Genomic DNA, 18316 nt, shown 5'->3' with positions numbered 1-18316 from the left:
GACTGTACAGAGGATTTTACTGGACTCCCGTATGACCACTTTGACCCCCTTTCTTGCCTTTCCCAAGGCCTTCTGGTAATGGTAGTTTCCACAAATGGGTAATCACCCAGAGTTTCCTGAGTGAGCACCCACTTGGAGCCACACTCCCCTGTTGCTGGTTTTCCCTCTTTTTCCGTATCAATAGTTCTTAATCAAGGTTGGTACTATGGAGACAAGTGTCTCTCCCCGGCTTGGTTATCAGCGGAGGAGGGTCTTGTGTACCGTTGGCATCTGCTGCAACACACGTTGACTATTCTTTGCGGTCGTATGATTCCTTCTGCTGAGATTTCACAGTCCTTGGTCAGAAAGAGCAAGGTTGCTTCTCTCCATGTCACCCTCTCGGTTTGTGCTGTTTTTCTCCTCGCCTTGAAGTGCTGTGCTGAGTTAGCTCTCTCGACGTGCGGTCTGCCTTGCTCGTCTTGTGGTCTCATGCTTCACCTTTTGTCCCTGTGGGGAAAGGAAAGGGCCGTCAGGTGTGTGTGATTCTGGTTAATTGCCCGACTCTGCCTGACCCTTATGTCGGGACATGTCAGGTAAACAACAGCTCTGGGGTTAGTCTGCTGTCTTCCACGGGGTAAGAAAGTGTTTGTGTCAAAAAGGTTTTTTTTGTCATGAGAAATTATATTCTTCGTCCTAGGGGGGTTGATACATTTGGAAAGGTGAGATTGGTACGGTTTGTGAAGCAAGCAGGAATTACCGGGATTATTATCATGAAATAAACAAGGGGGATTGTGGGAATGATAGTGTTTTATCTGAGCAGGTTGGGAGTGCAGGAAATAATAATCAGAGAGACAGGAAGGAGATGACTGGGAGTATTCTTGTAGGACATAGGAAAACAGGGATTCTGGGAGAGGTAGTTTCCGAGTGTAACAGGGTTTGGGCTCCTAGTAGGTTTACCAGAGGTCTAGGGGCGATTGTATTCTATTAAGGGAGTTTCTTTGGGTGGAAGGAAGGTAGAAGTGGAATAACCAAAAAAAAACTCAGGGACTTCGTCCCCCTCACCTTCTTCCTCAGGATAATACTGTGTTTCCCTTTGGGAATTACCCATAGCATAATCCAGGGTCCCCTACCCAGGTGCTCCTCCCTCGCTCGTCTACTCCTAGGGTTGGGATCTGAGAAGGGAAGTTCATCCCTGGCCACCTGAATAAGGGATTCCCGGGATCTACTTGGGAGAATACCCTCAGGTTTCTCACATACTGGTTGGACAGTGGTGTTTCAAGGGAAAATTCCATCATGGAACACCTAGAGTGTTGGTCCAAGCTTTCCAGCATATTACTGGATTGTTACCGCTGGGATTTTTAACCCTTTTCCGGTTGGTCTATGCTTGCGTGGGAGATGATTCAAAAAGTTCTTTCACTTCTTTGTCTCTCTCTAGAGTGTCCATCAACTCTTCCTCTAGCTTGTCGGGGCAGATCTCCATAGCATGGCCCCAGTCCCCACAAAATAGGCATTGTTCAGCCTGAGAGGTTTATGAATTGTTTAGGGAGATAATGGATGTTGACCCTCTCGTATCCTTATTCAGGGGGCTAACACATTTTTCTGGGGCATCATGACTCTCTATGCTTTGTTTGTCTGGGTCCCTCTACCTTATTTGTTCGCCCGCTGTTATTCCGTTTGAATATAAAGGATGGGGTCCTGGGATTTTGTTTTCTGAAAAAGGGCTCTCTAGACCCTTTCCTGATGTTTCTTTTTCTAGAGTTCCCAGATTATGTTCCTCAATCCGTGAAATGTTGGAACCTGGTGTACCTTCTATGCATTTTCTCCCCCCACGGAATGAATTTGTGAGGAATTCCTCTAGCAAAGGGCTTTTATGTTTCCTATACCAAATGTATTGGGAGGTCAGTATGGCTTCCAATTCCGGTGTTGTGAGATTTGGGTCTTCTGGGGAAATGAAGGGGTGGTCTATCTGAGACTCATTCAAACTGCTAGTTTTTTGAGTAGTTCTCTTAAATGGGGAATTCCACATGGTCTCATATATGAGGGTTCCTAGTATTTTTCCTCAATTAATATTTCTGGGAGTAGAAAACAAATTAAGCAAATCAAGTTTATCTCATCTCTACAAGATAGAAAGGGAAATACTTGTACACCTCTTCTCTTGTGGGGTATCACATATATGGCTGAGGTGGCAGACCAACCGATTTGTAAGTCCAGAGAGACCACAATTTTATCCCTCCCTGGTATTAGACAGTCTTGAGGACTTCCGAGGTAATAATTATTGCTTTCCACTGTTTTCCGCTCGGGTGGGATAGCCTGGGGCGTTAAAGGGTGAAAGGCAACCCCCAGTCTAAAAGGAGAGTCCTTGTGAGTTTGATCCATTTTCTCCGGGCCAGTTTCCTTAGAATTTGAGTCTCTATTTTGGTAGGGTCCCCAATTAGTTTCAATTGAGTCATATCCCATTCCTGACACCATACATAATTAACTCACGGTGGCAACAGTAAAGACAGACACAAGTGATCACAGTTCAAGGGTGTCTATTAAACAGTATAGGTAGGTTGGAAACTATACCTAAATCTAAGATGGGAGCAAGCTTCGACCTTTAAACAATAATAAGGCAGTCCTAGTGGCATCTTGTCAAATAAAAAGGGCCTATACTAAGAACAACCTATTGCCAATTGTCAGGATTAGGGGCTGGGGCAGACAAGGGGTCTTGCAGTATGCAAGATAAACAGTGAGTGCAGTAATGAAAGGCTGATTTGGACTAAAACAGACTGATGAACTACATTTCCCAGCAGCAACAGGGACAAATTGGTAGTTCAGCACATTCACACGTGAGAAAAACTGACCATGATTGCAGTCAGCTTATTAACAGCTAACGGCACAGGCCAGGTGCGGATTATTCAGTCAGCACAGGCCATTCTTGGTGAGTGAGCAGAGGATTTCAGCATGCAGTCGTTGCATGTCGAAGTACTGGGCAGGAGGAGAAAAGGATTCTGGGCCATGCAGCAGTGATCAGCTGGTGCCCGTTACAATGCTCAACCTAATCCAATCCGGGCAGTCCTATGGGGCTACCGGGCCAAAAGCTAAGTGCCTGATTGAAAATGCTGTGTGTAGGAAGCATTGTATTTCAATACACAGTGCTTAAAGGACATGTTTGTTTAACTTTTGTGACCTCCATTATGCCTGGAAATGCCAGAGAAGGCGTCCGGGACACCTTACATTCCAAATAGGAAAGACGTTTAGTTGGTAGCTACGAATCCTGATCAGAACTGTTATGGAAAAGGACTTAGTTGGTCTATAAGGGAGTATGCTCAGTTCACATGTCATTTGTTATGGGGAGCAGGGGATATTAAGTTTCGTCTGGGACACGTGTGCTCAGGAAACACATGTTAACTCCTCACCATCAAGTCCCTTTACAGCCCGGCTGGAGCTGGAAAAAGATCCTATGTTTATGTCATGTTTGCTTATGCCTGTCCCTGGGGCCATGTGTTTGTTTATTCATTGGGAAAGCGTCCCCGTTTTGTTTCATTCATGCTTGCTAAATGTTGTCATGTGGCCAAGCTCCTTATGTTTCATGTGACATGTTGTGCATTCCAGACTAGTTGCAGTCAATACGTTAGGCGGTATATTACCATGACCATAGTGTATGATTAATGAGTGATAGAGTGTAGTAGGGCTAGGCAGAAACAGGGTGGTAGAAGTGTGTCAGGTTTGTAAGGTTTACCCTGTGCTGCCCCGTACCTATCCACAATAGGTTTTACCCTACACCTCTTTCTGGTTTTCCTAATCTCCCCCTCCCTAGCCACAACCTCTCCCTAATCCCTCTTCCCCCCATTGGCTACGACGTGGTTACCTGTGTTTTTGCAAATCAGGTGACTGTGCCAACCACGGTGGGAGGGTTGAATCCATTCGGCTTCTGGGGTTCAGGGGAGAGTGTTGAAACTCTTCCCTTGTGAATTATTGATACCAATCCTTGAGCTAAATACAAAAGAAGTGTGGAATAATGTTCATAAGAAAGAACAAAGTGTTCACAAATAATAAGTCAGGATGCAGTAGTCTGGGTCTTCCTTCCCCACGTTTTAAGCACGGGGTAAGGTAAGATTCTGGAGAACAGCGCACGCTCAAGCTTTCCTACCACAAGCCAACAGTTCTGCTCTCAGCAATCAGGGTCTTTGGTGGTTAAGTCTCTTTTCTAAAAAAAAGTCTCATGCCTCTGAGGATCTGATGGGTTTCAAAATAATAAATAAAAAGTTCCTTTTGGTACCTATGTTGGCTGGTCCCTTTTTGTATGCACAGTGGGGTTTACTTTTCACCCCTGGATCTCCTCCTCTGGGCTGAGATCCACAAAATGTTGTTAATGGTATCAGGACCTTTGGTAGTTAAGTTGTCTTGCTTCTGAGGGCCTGATAGGTTCAGAGTACAAAACAAAAGTGGTTCAATAAAAGTTATTTTCTGCTTGCACTTTGGGTGATGGTTCCTCACCCTTGGGTCCCCCTCTTCCGGGCTCAGATCCCTCTCGAATATCAGCCTCCCTGTGTCAGGTTCACACTGGCATGAATTCCAAGACTTTCTCTGTGTTACTGTTCTTTGTTGCATTCACGGGTTGGTGGGTGTTAGCGTTCCAACCTTGTACCCCCCTCTTCCGGGCTCATATCCTACTCGACTGTTCACCTCCCTCTTTTGGGTTCACTATGGCTTTCAATGTAATTTTGTCTGTGACATTAACGAATAATAATGCCTTTTTAAACATTTACTGTGGACTTCCCTTCCCTCGACCGGGTTCACTCTTGTCAACACACTGTATATTAGGACTTTAGACGTTGCCCCTTGTTTATCAGCATCACTGCTTCGGGTTCTTGCCAACTTTGTCTTCAGGTTTTACCAGGCGAGATTCACGTCCCTTAGCTTCACAATCATCTGTCGGTCAAAGACTTTCGACTGTATGGAGGATTTTACCAGACCCCTGCATGACCACTATTACCCCCTTTCTTGCCTTTCCGTAGGCCTTCTGGTAATGCGAGTTTCCACAATCGGGTAATCGCCCAGTTTCCTGAGTGAGCACCCAAGTGGTGCCAGACTCCTCTGTTGCTGGTTTTCCCCCTTTTTCAGTATCAATATTTCTTTATGCTTTCACAGTTCAATCACTTGTTTGCTACTTTTCGTTCAACAAGGTTCGATTTCTTATCGGCTCTCCCCTCAACTCACCGGCTGTGATGAACCACTCAGCTTTTCTTCTCTTTGCAGTCAAGGTTGGTACTACGGAGACAAGCGTCTTTCCCGGCTTGGTTATCAGCGGAGGAGGGTCTCGTGTAACGTTGGCATCTGCTGCAACACACGCTGGCTATTATTCGTGGTTTTATGATTACTTCTGCAGATGTTTCATGGGCCTTAGTTGGAAAGGTCAAGGTCGCTTCTCTCCTTGTCACCCTCTCGGTTTGCGCCGTCTTTCTCCTCCTCTTGAACTGCCGTGCTGAGTTAGCTTTCTCGACGTGAGGTCTGACTTGATCATCTTGTGCTCTCCTGCTCCACCTTTTATCCATGTGGGAAAAGGAAAGGGCCGTCAGGTGTGTTCAATTCTGGTTAATTGCCTGACTCTGCCTGACGCTTGTGTCGCGACATGTTAGGAAAACAGCTCTAGGGTTAGTCTGCTGTCTTCCTCAGGGTCAGAACGTTTTTGTGCCAAAAAGGGGGCATTTGTCATGAGAATATATAATCTTCGTCCGAGGGGGGTTGGTAAATTCAGAAGGGTGGGATTGGTAGGGTTTATGAAGCAAGCAGGAATGACCGGGATTATTATCATGAAATAAACAGGGGGGATTGCGGGAACTGTAGTGTTTTATATGAGCAGGTTGGGAGTGCCAGAAATAATAATCAGAGAGACGGGAAGGAGAATGACTGGGAGTATTCGGGTAGGACATAGGAAACAGGAATTCTAGCAGTAGTAGTTTCCGAGTGTAATAGGGTTGGGGCTACTAGTTGGTTTACCAGAGGTGTAGGTGTGATTGGATTTTATTAAGGGAGTTTCTTTGGATGGAAGGAAGGTAGACGTGGCATAACCAAAAAAAAAAAAACTCAGGGACTTTGTCCCCATCACCTTCTTCCTCCCTTTGGGCATTTCCATGAGCATAATCCTGGGTTCCCCTACCCATGTGCTCCTCCCTCGCACGTCTACTCCTAGGATTGGGATCTGAGAGCATGTTAATTCCTGGCCACCTGAATAAGGGGCCAGTAATCTACCTGGGAGAATACCCTCAGGTTACTCACATAGCATAAAGAAAGTTGATGACAAAATAAATGAAGTTTATCCAAGCCCGGCGGCGGGAGAACAGCTGAGAGCTTTTGGTTAAAGCAAGTTTGAGTTAAATTGAAATTGGTACCTCCAACACAAAATACAGGATTCTTCGGCTTGGCTTCCTGGTCTCACGCTTTCTACTCTCAAGGTTTCACGAAAGCAACGGTTCCTCGTGGAAAGGCCATGGGCACTTCCCTCCTTGCGATTCCCTTCTGTTTTGCCATCTTTTGCCTTGTGTTAAACTGCCATCTTGGAACTGCTGTTTCCTTGTGTGCTTTGCTTCGCTCAAAGTGTATTCTCTTGCTTTGCTTTTTATCAGTGTGGGGATGTGAATGGAAGTCTGGTGTGTGTGATGGTCAGTAATTGCCTGACCCTGCCAAACCATTGTATTGGAACATATCAGGTACACAGCTCAGGTGTTAGTCCGTTTTCTCTCATAGTGTCAGTGAGAAAGTGTTGTTTGGTAAAGGGGGGAGAAGTGGTGCTGAGTTCCTAAGTATGCTAATTTAAACAAAGCGTGCCACAGTCTAATCTGCTTGTTCCAAACTAGTATGTAGAATACTGTTGCCACACAATACAAATAACACTTGGTTATGTGTTTGTTATCCAGTTTAATGAACACATTCCACTCAAACATATGATAGTGTACAGCAATAATTACTACAATTTGCCAACACGTGTTTCGACCAACATGGTCTTTCTCAAGGCATAAATCTTAAAGCAACCTAATCACTAAACAATTTGGATACACATATAACAAACCTATATTAATAGCCAATTATGTGCCATATAAAGAAGGGGAAACAAAAAAGAGGAAACAAAAAATGAAAGCACGCGGACGCCAGTCGGAGGCTGGGACCTTTACTGAAAGGAACCCTAAAGGACCTTGGGAGCATTGAAAATTAGAGGTGAGGCTAATAGAAATGGGACCTCTGATAGAATCTATGATAAATGAGACACAGTCTGAATTATATTAGTTGTGTAATCCTTGGTAAAAAGATGCAATAACCCAGTCCCATCCCAATCTTGCAGGGAACCAGACTTTGCAACTAACACTGACAAGGAAGAATACAGCCTAGCAATAAGGATATGTTAACAGTTTAATTGAGGAGGATAAACTCTATTTGCAACAGATGTGATAACGGGATACCATTGACAAGAATATTTATCAATTTGTAGAGTCGGCGGACTCAGAATTTCATTGATTTATACATACCTTATATGAAGAGGACTACTAACCTGACTATACGGTGTGTAGCATGGGAGTTTCATGCCTTTAGCTATAAAAGGGTTCTATTGACATGAACACACTTTCATCTTTAGAGTCGGTGGACTCAGAAACTACATTCTCCTTGAAGAGGATCATTAACCCAGTTTTAGGGTGAGTAGCAATATAGTGCTCTAGGCTAAGTGGGCCGTCTCTTAAAAGACTAATTTGGCATCCTGCCTTCGAGAATTGTGGCGTATCGAGGCTCCAAGACTGGCGCATCTACATTATTTGGCGTTCAACTACACATGCTAAATGAAACATCAGTTGATTAATCATTTGGAATGATACTTAACAATGATGATTCTAGGGTTTATCCTTGGTTGTTTGTCATAGGAAATGGGACACTTCATGAACTGACAACTGAGGGCATCTGTCATGCAACAAGTTAGAACTATTAAACTTAGATGATTTTGATGTGTACATCAATATGTTTGGGCAACAAATGAATAGATGAAGAAAAGATGATTGAGGGTTTCTGTCATGCAAACATGTCATGAGTTGGTAACTCAATAAGGTATAACCTTGAAATGTGTTTTATACACTGACTGAATTCTTTCTCTCTCCTCCCCTCCCCCCGTTTTTCGTTTCCTCTTTTTTTGTCTCCTCTTCTTTATAAGGCACATAATTGGCCATTAATGTATGTTTGTTATATGTGTATCCAAATTGTTTAGTGATTAGGTTGCTTTAAGATTTCTGCCTTGAGAAAGACCATGTTGGTCGAAACACGTGTCGGCAAAGTGTAGCAGCCACTGGCAAATTGTAATTATTGCTGTACGCTATCTGACGTTTGAGTGGAATGTGTTAATTAAATTGGATTACCAAAACATAACCAACTGGTATTTGTATTGTGTGGTAACAGTATTCTACGTACTAGTTTGGAACAAGCGCATTAGACCTTGGCACGCTTTGTTTAAATTTGTATACTGTTAGGCAGGGGTCACCCTAATTAGTGCCAGGATCTGCAACTGTTCCCATTTATTATTGTAGTAACATTTTGATCAGCAACCAAAGCGCCCATCTACCTGGTAGGATGGGGTAAAGGTTTTGAAGGGGATACTGCGTCTCGCCATCCGGTGCCCCACTCCCCGAAGACCCCTCACCCAGGTGATCCTCCCGCACTGGTCCACTCCCAGGAACTGGATCCAAAAGCGATGGCGTGTCCTGTCCACCTGGATGACAGATCCCTGGGGACAAGCGGGTGAGACATCTTCGCACAGAAGGGAAACGTGAAAAGTTGAACGTTGAACTTTGGTGCATAATACAGACTAGAAAGCACTGGGGTAAATAACATAGGAGTGCAAGATGAAAGCTGTAAGTGGTCGTGGGGATGTCTGTCGCAAAAGCCACGCACATTTGAAAGTCTTCGACATCAGGAAATGCTCCGAGCCCGACTGAGGGATACCAGAAATATAATAAGTTAGTGGAAGGGAACCCCTCAAAGATATGAGTTAAGCTTGGGGAAGGGAACACCTGCACGTTTTATTAACTTTTTGCCGTGAAAGGTCTGAGCCCGACAAAGGGGGACCGCTGTGAACCTTTTGTTTAATTGTGTTTGTGGAAATTGGAAAGCAATTTTTTTAATGTGGAAGGCCAGATGGGCCTCGATCCACATTTTGAACTGCCTTGTGTTAAGAGCCTGAGCCAGAGTGTGTCGCCTTGTCTACAGGAACAGTCTTACCCCGTGCTGTCCAACGTGGGAGGAGAGCTGATTCAGCCACATTTATTCTTTTGAACACTGACTTTCCTTTACATACATATATTCCTTTTCACACTTCCTGTACTAGATATAGGGCAGGCATTAGGTTTTTGTTTCTATAGGCCATTTTGATTTGACAGACACAACTAGGACTGTTTTGGTTATGATTTGATGGTTGGGACTACTCCCATTTTAGCTATAGGGCAAAGTAGGAGTTTCTCCAACCCTACAGAAACTTTAATAAAGCTTTTTTACAAATTGTACCTTTTGTGTCAGTCTCATACTTACATATGGTGTCAGGGTGGGATACGACTCAATTGAGACAAATTGGGGGACCCTAAAATTCCAGAGCCGTAGTCACAGAGCCTCAGACCCCTCTGCAGCCACAACAGAATCCATAGGCATTGATATTTGTAGCAGCAGCGAAGTCACTATCCCTCCCGGGGAAAGAGGGATGATTTCCACAGACTTAGTCCTATTACCCCCTGCGGGTTGTTATATAAGATTGGCCCCCAAAATCTGGCCTGGCCTGGAAGTTTGGTCTAGATGTCAGAGCAGAAGTTATAGACCCAGAATTTCAGGGAGACATACAGGTTCTCCTACAGAACCATGGCGAAACTGTTTGAAATACAACCTGGGGACAAATTTGCACAGGAAATTCTTGAGAAGGCTCTATTTCCCTGTTTTGAGGAAGAAAGTGAACCAGAGGAAACAGAGAGGTAGCTTGGGCTTTGGAGAGGCCAATGAGACACATATCATGGAGGCAAAAAGGGAAGAGGAACCTACCATCCTTCCCGATCTAGTTTTCGCCCACCGAAATGATCCAGTGCTCGCAGAGGCTTTTTTACAAGTGATCCCTGAGGGAGAAGGATAAGAGAAGGAAAGTCTCTTTTTCTTCCTGAAACAGGGATTACTATATAGAAGAGAAACCTCCAGGGAATGCATAAGTACAACTCAGTTAGTAATATCCAAAACCCATCACAAAATCTCATTTGACAGGGGAACACTTGGGACAATCTAAAACCCAAGCTCACATCAGTGGGAAATTCTATTGGCCGCGTATCCATGCTGACATAAAGAACTTCATTCAGATATGTGAGATATGCCAAAAAAAACAGCTCAAATAATCCCTTACCTGCCCCTCTAAACTCATTACCGATAATAGAAGTCCCTTTCTCCCAAATTGGGATGGATATCATTGGGCCGTTGGAAATTGCTAGACTGGGTAATTAATATGTCCTAGAAATCGTTGATTACACTACACCGTACCCAGAAGCCTTGTCCGTGCGGAACAACACAACCCAGCACTTTGTAAAACACCTGCTGCCATTCTTTTCAAGGGTTGGTTTCTTCAAGGAAATTCTAATGGATCAGGGATCCAATTTCATGAGTAAGCTTATTGGTGAAGTCAAGGAATTACTACTCATTACCACCTTAGGAACCTCAGTTTACCACCCCCAAATGGATGGGTAGAAAGATTTAACAAAACCCTCAAAATGATTTTGAGAACATTGGTAGATGAGGATGGGAAGGACTGGGATTGTATGATCCCGTGGGCCTTATTTGCAGTAAGAAAGAATCCTGAGGCATCCACTGGATTCTCCCCTTTTGGATTACTCTACATTAGAGAACCAAGAGATTTCTTAGACATGCTCCAGGAGACCTAGGAAGAAAGAGAAGAGGCACCTATTCCCCTCTCACAGACAGCTACCCAATTGCGATAGCACATGAAACTCGTCCGGAGTCTAGTCCACACTCACATGTAGAAAGCTCAAGCCCAACAAAAATCCACCTATGACAGAAAAGTAAATTTAAGATCATTTTCAGTAGGACAGAAAGTATTAGTCTTACCTAATTACCTCCGAAAATAAACTTGTCTCAAAGTGGCATGGGTCCTATCAAGTGCTACAGCAAACAGAAACCTGTACCTACAAAATAGCCCAACCTGATAGAAGGCAAAACACCCACCTCTACCAAGTAAATCTCCAAAAAGAGTGGAAAGAAAATCCTTCCGCTACTACCTCCTCTATATTGTCCTGTTTGTTTTCTACACAGTAACAAGAAGATCTGAATGACCTTATTATCCCTGATGTATTCTGTAAAAAAACAGGGGGAGTACACAGTACTTATCATTACATCAGAACTCCAAAGGCAAAAGTGGTCCATTTGTAACCGTATAGACTCCCAGAAGCACGAAGGCAGATAGTAATTGATGAAGTTAAAAAAAATGCTGGAGGCGAACATTATGGAGCCCTTCTCAAGTCCATGGTCCTCCCTTATTGTGTTGGTAACTAAACCCGATCATTCTTGGAGGTTTTGCATAGACTTCAGGCAGGTCAACGCCAGCTCCGCATTCAATGCCTATTCTATGCCACGCATCTATGAGTTGATAGATAAACTCGGAAATGCCACATTTCTGTCAACCCTAGATTTAACCAAGGGATATTGGCAGGTCTCTGTATCTGGACTGATAAGGAAAATACAGCTTTCTCGACATCAATGGGACTATTCCAGTTCAAAGTCCTCCATTTTGGACTGCATGGGGCCCCAGCCACTTTCCAACGACTTATGGACAGGATATTAAAGACTTACTGTGATTTCTGTGGTACATATATTGACGACATAGTCATTTATAGTAAAACTTGGGCAAACCATCTTTTTCATCTTTCTATTATAAGAACCCTCAGAGAAGCTGGCTTAACTGCCAATCCATCCAAATGTAAGCTTGCTCAATCGGCCGTGAAATACCTAGGCTTCTTTGTAGGGAATGGCAGTGTCCAGCCCCCCCCCCAAAAAGTAAAAGCCGTCCTAAATGGCCCCACACCCAAGACCAAGAGAGACCTCATGGCATTCCTCTGATTAATTGGTTATTACTGTAGGTTTGTCCCACATTTTACAGATAAACTGAGAAACACGGAGCCCCAGAAAATGTGTCGGTCTGATGAGGACAATGCATGTTATAATATCCTGAAACAAACCTTATGCCAAAATCCAATACTAAAAGTGTGTCAGGAACTGCGTGTCATGATCCCAGCACAGGAAAACAGATTCCATTCAGTAAAACTAGGATGGCAAGGAACTTCATATTCATCAGTGGGTCAAGAGTGGCTTCAAGCTTGGCTCAAGAGACATTTACCTCACTCCTAGCATTGTACCAATAGGCTCATTACACTCACATTGCCTTCCCTACCCTCAACATGGCTGATGCTAAGTCCATAGATAACTCACAGTGTATGCTACACCTGTTGCAGAGGGAGCTACTTAAGCCCCGCCTCCGCCGAAGCTCTCGCTTCGCGTCTTCTCCGCTGACAGCGGGTAACGCTTCCAGCGATCTCCTGACAGAATCTGTCAATAGAAGAAAACAAGTCAAAGATATTAATTTCCACAGCAAAATCAACAGAATAGCAGTAGAATTTTAAAGACTTACCGAACTGAAGTTTTTTCAAAGTTTTTTCCACAGTCCGCTGTTATATTCGTAGCCTAGCATCTTCTGTCAGAAGCTCCGTCACAGCCGCAGCATTTCTTCTCTCAGCAGCCTTTGTCTGCGGTTGTAGTATATTCTTCCTAAAGTTTTTCTCAGCAATCTCTGCATCGTCCGAAGGTATTTTCTTCAACAGTTTTTCCGAAGACCTGCAAAACAAAGGTATTTAATGAATGAATGAACTTGTAAAAAGGAATGAAAGAAGAAGTTACATATGTGCTTACCTGAAGTCTCAGCAAGGCTTTTCTTCGCTTGTTTCATACCGGACTTGTTTCTGAAGGCAGCGATTACTCCGTTTTTTCGATGAACTGACGTAAATGTACGTTTCCTCAAAACGAGTATAGCTGCAGTCATACCACAGCATCAGCACTTGTTAGGGAACCAAAAACCTGCACAAACTTAAGGAAATTCTAGCAAGAGAGATCTCTCCAACATAGGGACCATTCAGTATCTGATGAACTGTACATAATTATTATTTCCACCGAAAGACTTGCCCAAGATACCTTTAGAAGACGTTTTGGACATTGTTCAGTTACGAATATTTCGACACCACTGCCCCTTCAAATCAAAAGTCACCTACCCAACGCGCCCCTGTAGAATACAGGATGGAGAGCTCCACAAAACAAAAGCACAGGTGAGAAGGGTGGGTTATTTCAAGGTACACTGTATCACAGTTATAATTTGTGAATGGGGTTTACAATAGAGGTTTTGTTATAATTGTTGTTTCCACAGAATCAGTACACAGACAACAGGTCTTCAGCTGAAAAGGCATAAAGCTACCGCGGAGACCTAGGGTAAGCGTTACACTGCAGCTGTTCTTATTGCATTAAGCGGGGTCCTGTTACTTTGCGTGATCAATTAGGGGTTAATAGCAATAAGAAACATAATCCATGCCTCACAAAAGCAATCCAAGCTCACAAAACTCACAAGACGCTTTCCTCACAGGAGAGCTGGAGGTTGCCATGGAGACGCTGGCAGCCAATACAACGCAACGCGTCTCTTGTCTGAACGCGGCTTGGTCATGTGTCCACTATTTAAATCCCTATCTGATTTGCCGCGGTGCTTCTGATTTGGTGTTAGGGTTGCTTTCCTAGCGTCCTGTGGAAATCAGAGCTCACGATTCTGACCCTCGTCTTGTCCCCGGATTCATCTCACGCCTTGCCCTTCTGTCTTGCTGATCTTGATGCCGACCTTTTGCTCCTAAACTTACCTTGCATTGCTCATTGATTCTGTTTGGACTACCTGCTCTGTGTATGACCCGGACCAGCTAAAGGACTGTTTCTACCTCTGACTGAGCTGCACTTGGAGTGACTAGAAGACCACATATTACAGCGACTAGACGCCAAAACAATTGGCTTTCGACCCACAATAAAATCCTTCTAAAAACCGCATCACTCAGCCACAAAGCTCTAAACAATGCGGCACCCAGCTATCTTACTGCCAGACTCCACAGGAGAACCTCCACTAGACCAACAAAACTGGGTAACACCAACTGCCTCACCATTCCTGGATTTAAGCTCGCTAAGGCAGGTGGCAGCAGCTTTCCCGTGAAAGCTGCCCAACTCTGGAACTCCCTGCCACTCTCTCTTAGAGAAGACCAACCTTACCTGAATTTTTTTTTTTAAATATTTTTATTTTTGAACAAGGCAGGAAGCATTACATTCACTTGTGATCAACATTTGGTAGGCACGTATTACCTGAGGATGTTACTCCCCCCTCCCCACGTTCATTCCGCAGTTAAGTCTCCCCCTTCTTGTTCCTGTCCCTGTGGGGCGGGCCAGCTCTCCAGGACCCTTCTGGCCAACTGGGGTTTATATGTTAATGCTGGGAAGTCTCGGTCAAATACCTTACCTTAATTTTAGACGCAGCTACATTAACCTGCTCAAATCTACTGACCATTAGGCTTGACCATTGTGATGGTAGTCCTCGGCACTCGTTTGCTGTGCGTATGACTATCTCCTACTCTAACTTGTACATATGTCTTATTACTGTCTCTTGCTTGCTGTGCCCACGCCCTTCTCCTGCCCTATCATGTACATATGTCTTATTCCTGCCCATTTCATGTAACATGCTCGCCTGTTTATAACTTGTACATATGTTTAATTTGTGCCTACTTCCTGTAATGTCGTTACTAAGCCTTGCATTCTCTGCAACTGTTGTGCCCTGATACCCCCGGGTCTGGCGCACATTATAATGAATAAAACAAAACAAAGAAACAAACGTTTTGTACAACATTTGCCAGCCAGTTGCCAACCTCATTTCTGCTTCATGGTCTGTTAAGGATTGATGCCAAGCACATCACGCACGGGCTAGAGGCTTCCTGGGTGTGTGCTTCTCCTCTGCTCTAGGTGTCCACGTGCCGTCGGGTTCCGGTGGCCCATGGGGACTAGAGACTGGTGCCACCTTAGGTTAGGCATCCTCGTGCCGGTGGTGTTTGTTCTGTTCCTAAGAATTCCATTGCCACAGATTCTGGTACACTGGAGAAAGAACTTCCTAGACTACTGGCTGTATTACCATACCCTCTGGTAAGTGTTGCATCTGACTTTTGCCTTTAGCTTTCTCTTTCTATGTAATTTCCAGTTATTGTGTCTGTCTGAACCTGCATACCTCATTCTTGTAGGGCTGAGTGGAGCCAGAACACATAGACTTCGCAGGTCAGAGAACAACGATTGGTTGATACCAGGTTAGTTCCGTCTGTACTTGTGATCTGTATTCAGTGCCTGTGTTCCTCACGTGTATTGATGATTTCTTTCTTGGTATTTCTTTGCAGCCTGCGGTTTCATCTGGTAATCCATCTTCTAGTTAATAGATTTATTTGTGTGTTTATACGTTTACACAAAGAGATACATCATCAGGAAGAATTTGTCGGCTACTCTACGTGTCAAAAGGCCACAAGTAGACGGATTCTAAGAACATGGTATATTTCTCAAAGGAATTTGTATTACAGACTAATGCCTCCCTCACTGGATTAGGAGCAGTATTGTCACAAATATGCGATGGATTAGAACACCCCATCCTATTCACTAGTCATAAAGTTGTCCCACTTGAGAAAAATTACTCTGTATTGGAATTAGAGTCCCTTGCCATCAAATAGGCAATTATTCATCTGAGGTACTATATTCTGGTGAGAAAGTTCACACTTGTTACGGACCATTCACCTTTGGTATGGAAAGGTCAACGAAAGGACTCTAACCCTTGAGTCATGCAATGGTTCTTAGACCTGCAACCCTACTGTTTCACTGTGGAACACTGAAAAGGAAAGGAACTGGGGAATGTCAATTTCTTTTCCTGGCTTCCCTGTGAAACAGATGTGGCTACATTGCATTGGGGAAGGGTATGTGAGAAGCCGGGGGGTGTCTCACCTGCTAGTCCCCTGGGATTTCTCTCTCAGCTGGCCAGGGCATGCCCATCGCCTTTGGATCCAGACACTGGGGGTGGACCAATGTGGAAGGATCACCTGGGTGAGGGGTCTTCGGGAAGTGGGGGTGAGACAGCCTATGGTGAGACACGGTATTCTCCCCTTTCCCGTAAACTTGACCCATCCTATTTCATAGAATTCCCTGATCTCCCAGCTCACCCTCCCCTTTCCACACAAACACTGGGCCGAGAAAGAGGGCGACAGAGTAACAAAGCTAACTCTTATACATCAAATTGGACATGTACCGCTAATTGGGTCAGGTAAAGTCAGGCACATGACTCTAAGTGTTGTAAGGAAGGCATGGTATCAACAGTAAGACAGACACAAGTGACTGCAGTTCGGGGGTGTTTAATGAACTTTCACAAGGGTCTGAAAAACGCCAATCTAAAGCTAAATCTATATATGGTAGCAAGCTACGACCATCAAATAATAATAATGCAGGCTTAGTGGAGTCTTTTCAAAGTAAAAGGGCATATGCTAAAAAAATATTTATTGCCAATCCTTACCGCTAATTTAGCAATAGCGTGGGGTAATGTTCATGAAAAAGAAAGAAGTGTTCACAAAATGATATGTCAGGATGTTCGGGCCGTTGGCCTCCCTTCCCCATGTTTTCAGCACAGGGCAAGGCGGTTCACTCGGGCAAAGCACACAATCTGGCTTCTTCGACACAAGGATACAGTTCTATTTCCAGCAACAGAGCCTTCTGTGCCCAAGTCTCTTTTCTCATCAACGTCTCTTGATTCAGAGAGCATGAGGTGGTGAGCGGCTCTTAAAAGAGCCTTTGAGCTTTTTTGTGCGGGGAGCTGTGGCACACAGGGCTGTGGCTGCCCTGACTTGGAGCTGGTGTACTTGATGACAGCCTTGGTGTCCTCGGACATGGTGTGCTTGGACAGCTCACCAGACAGCAGGAGTCGCACTGTAGTCTGTATCTCCCTGGAGATGATGGTCTTGCGCTTGTTGTAGTGAGCCACGGAGAAGGCTTCCCCGGTGATGCGCTCGAAGATGTCATTGACAAATGAGTTCATGATGCCCATGGCCTTAGAAGAGATGTCAGGGTGCACCTACTTCATCACCTTGTAGATGTAAATGGCATAGCTCTCTTTCCTGCTCCTCTTGCGCTTCTTCCTGTCCTTCTTGGGTGGCTTGGAGAGCTCTTTCTTGGAGCCCTTCTTGGGCACTGGGGCAGACTTGGCTGGCTCAGGCATGGTCTGCAGCTGGCGTTCACTCTGTGAGGAGCAGGAGAAATTAGTACACACCGCCTGACTTCTTTCTCTCTGCCAGAGATATTCTGGCAGTGTGTTTTTTGGATACCAAGGTTTTCGCCTTATTACTCCAATGTAGCTGGTTGAAGTTTTAAGTCGCTTTTAGGAACACATCTTGGTCTGCTTTACATCGCTACGCAGTGGGGGATGCAGTAGTTCAAAAGTTCAATGCTGCAATTGGCCGTGGGTAGAGGTCAAATGGGTTTGTGGTGATACCAGCAAGATTCCTGACCAGGGGGTTTTCTTTCCAATTCAAATCTTCATAGATATTTTGTTCAGTTTAAATGATGTTTGTCTCGCATTTCCATACCCAGGTCGTAATGGAGCTCTGCTGTCCTTGACCGGAGGGAGGGAGGGAACCCGCTGCAATTCTTAGTGCCTTGTTTTTGACCATTTGTAGAATGCTGCAATGTCGCTTGTGGCAGCCACTTCAGACTGGAGAGGCGTGGGTCAAGGTGGGCCTGATTATAGCTTGGATAACTTTTATCTTGCTCTCTATCGACACAGATATACTCTTCAAAAGTGGGTATAGTGCCACAAGTTTGCCAGTTGCTTTTTGCTGTTTTTTTTCTATATCGTTTTTCCATTTTAGTTTTGCATCCATTGTTACTCCAAGGCAGGAGCTGCTGCTTTCCCAAGTGATTGTCTCTCCATTAAGGTGGATTGCTGGGTGCTCTTTAACGTGGTTTCTGGTAAATAGAGTTGCTGTACTTTTACTTGAGTCTAGAGCAATCTGCCAGTCTAGATACCAGTCAGATAGCTTGTCAAGGGACGTCTGTACATATTTTGCGACTTCCTTTTCACTGAAGGACAGCGAAATCACTGCTACATCGTCAGCATAAAGAGCAAGTTCTGCCTTTTTAAGTTGTTTTGGGATATCGTTAGTAAACACGTTGAAGAGGAAGGGGCCCACGATAGATC

At 44.5% G+C, this 18316-nt stretch overlaps 1 pseudogene; it reads right to left on the bottom strand.

Moving 5' to 3' along the window:
* Window positions 1-12701: 12701 nt before the first annotated feature.
* LOC138498217 (histone H2B 1.2-like) lies at window positions 12702-17338 on the bottom strand (annotated as a pseudogene).
* Between the last annotated feature and the right edge of the window lie 978 nt (window positions 17339-18316).

The sequence above is a fragment of the Ambystoma mexicanum genome, chromosome 5q (genome assembly GCF_040938575.1).
Source record: "Ambystoma mexicanum isolate Mex_15411 chromosome 5q, UKY_AmexF1_1, whole genome shotgun sequence".
NCBI lineage: Eukaryota > Metazoa > Chordata > Amphibia > Caudata > Ambystomatidae > Ambystoma > Ambystoma mexicanum.
This window is presented reverse-complemented; position numbering and strand designations above follow the sequence as displayed.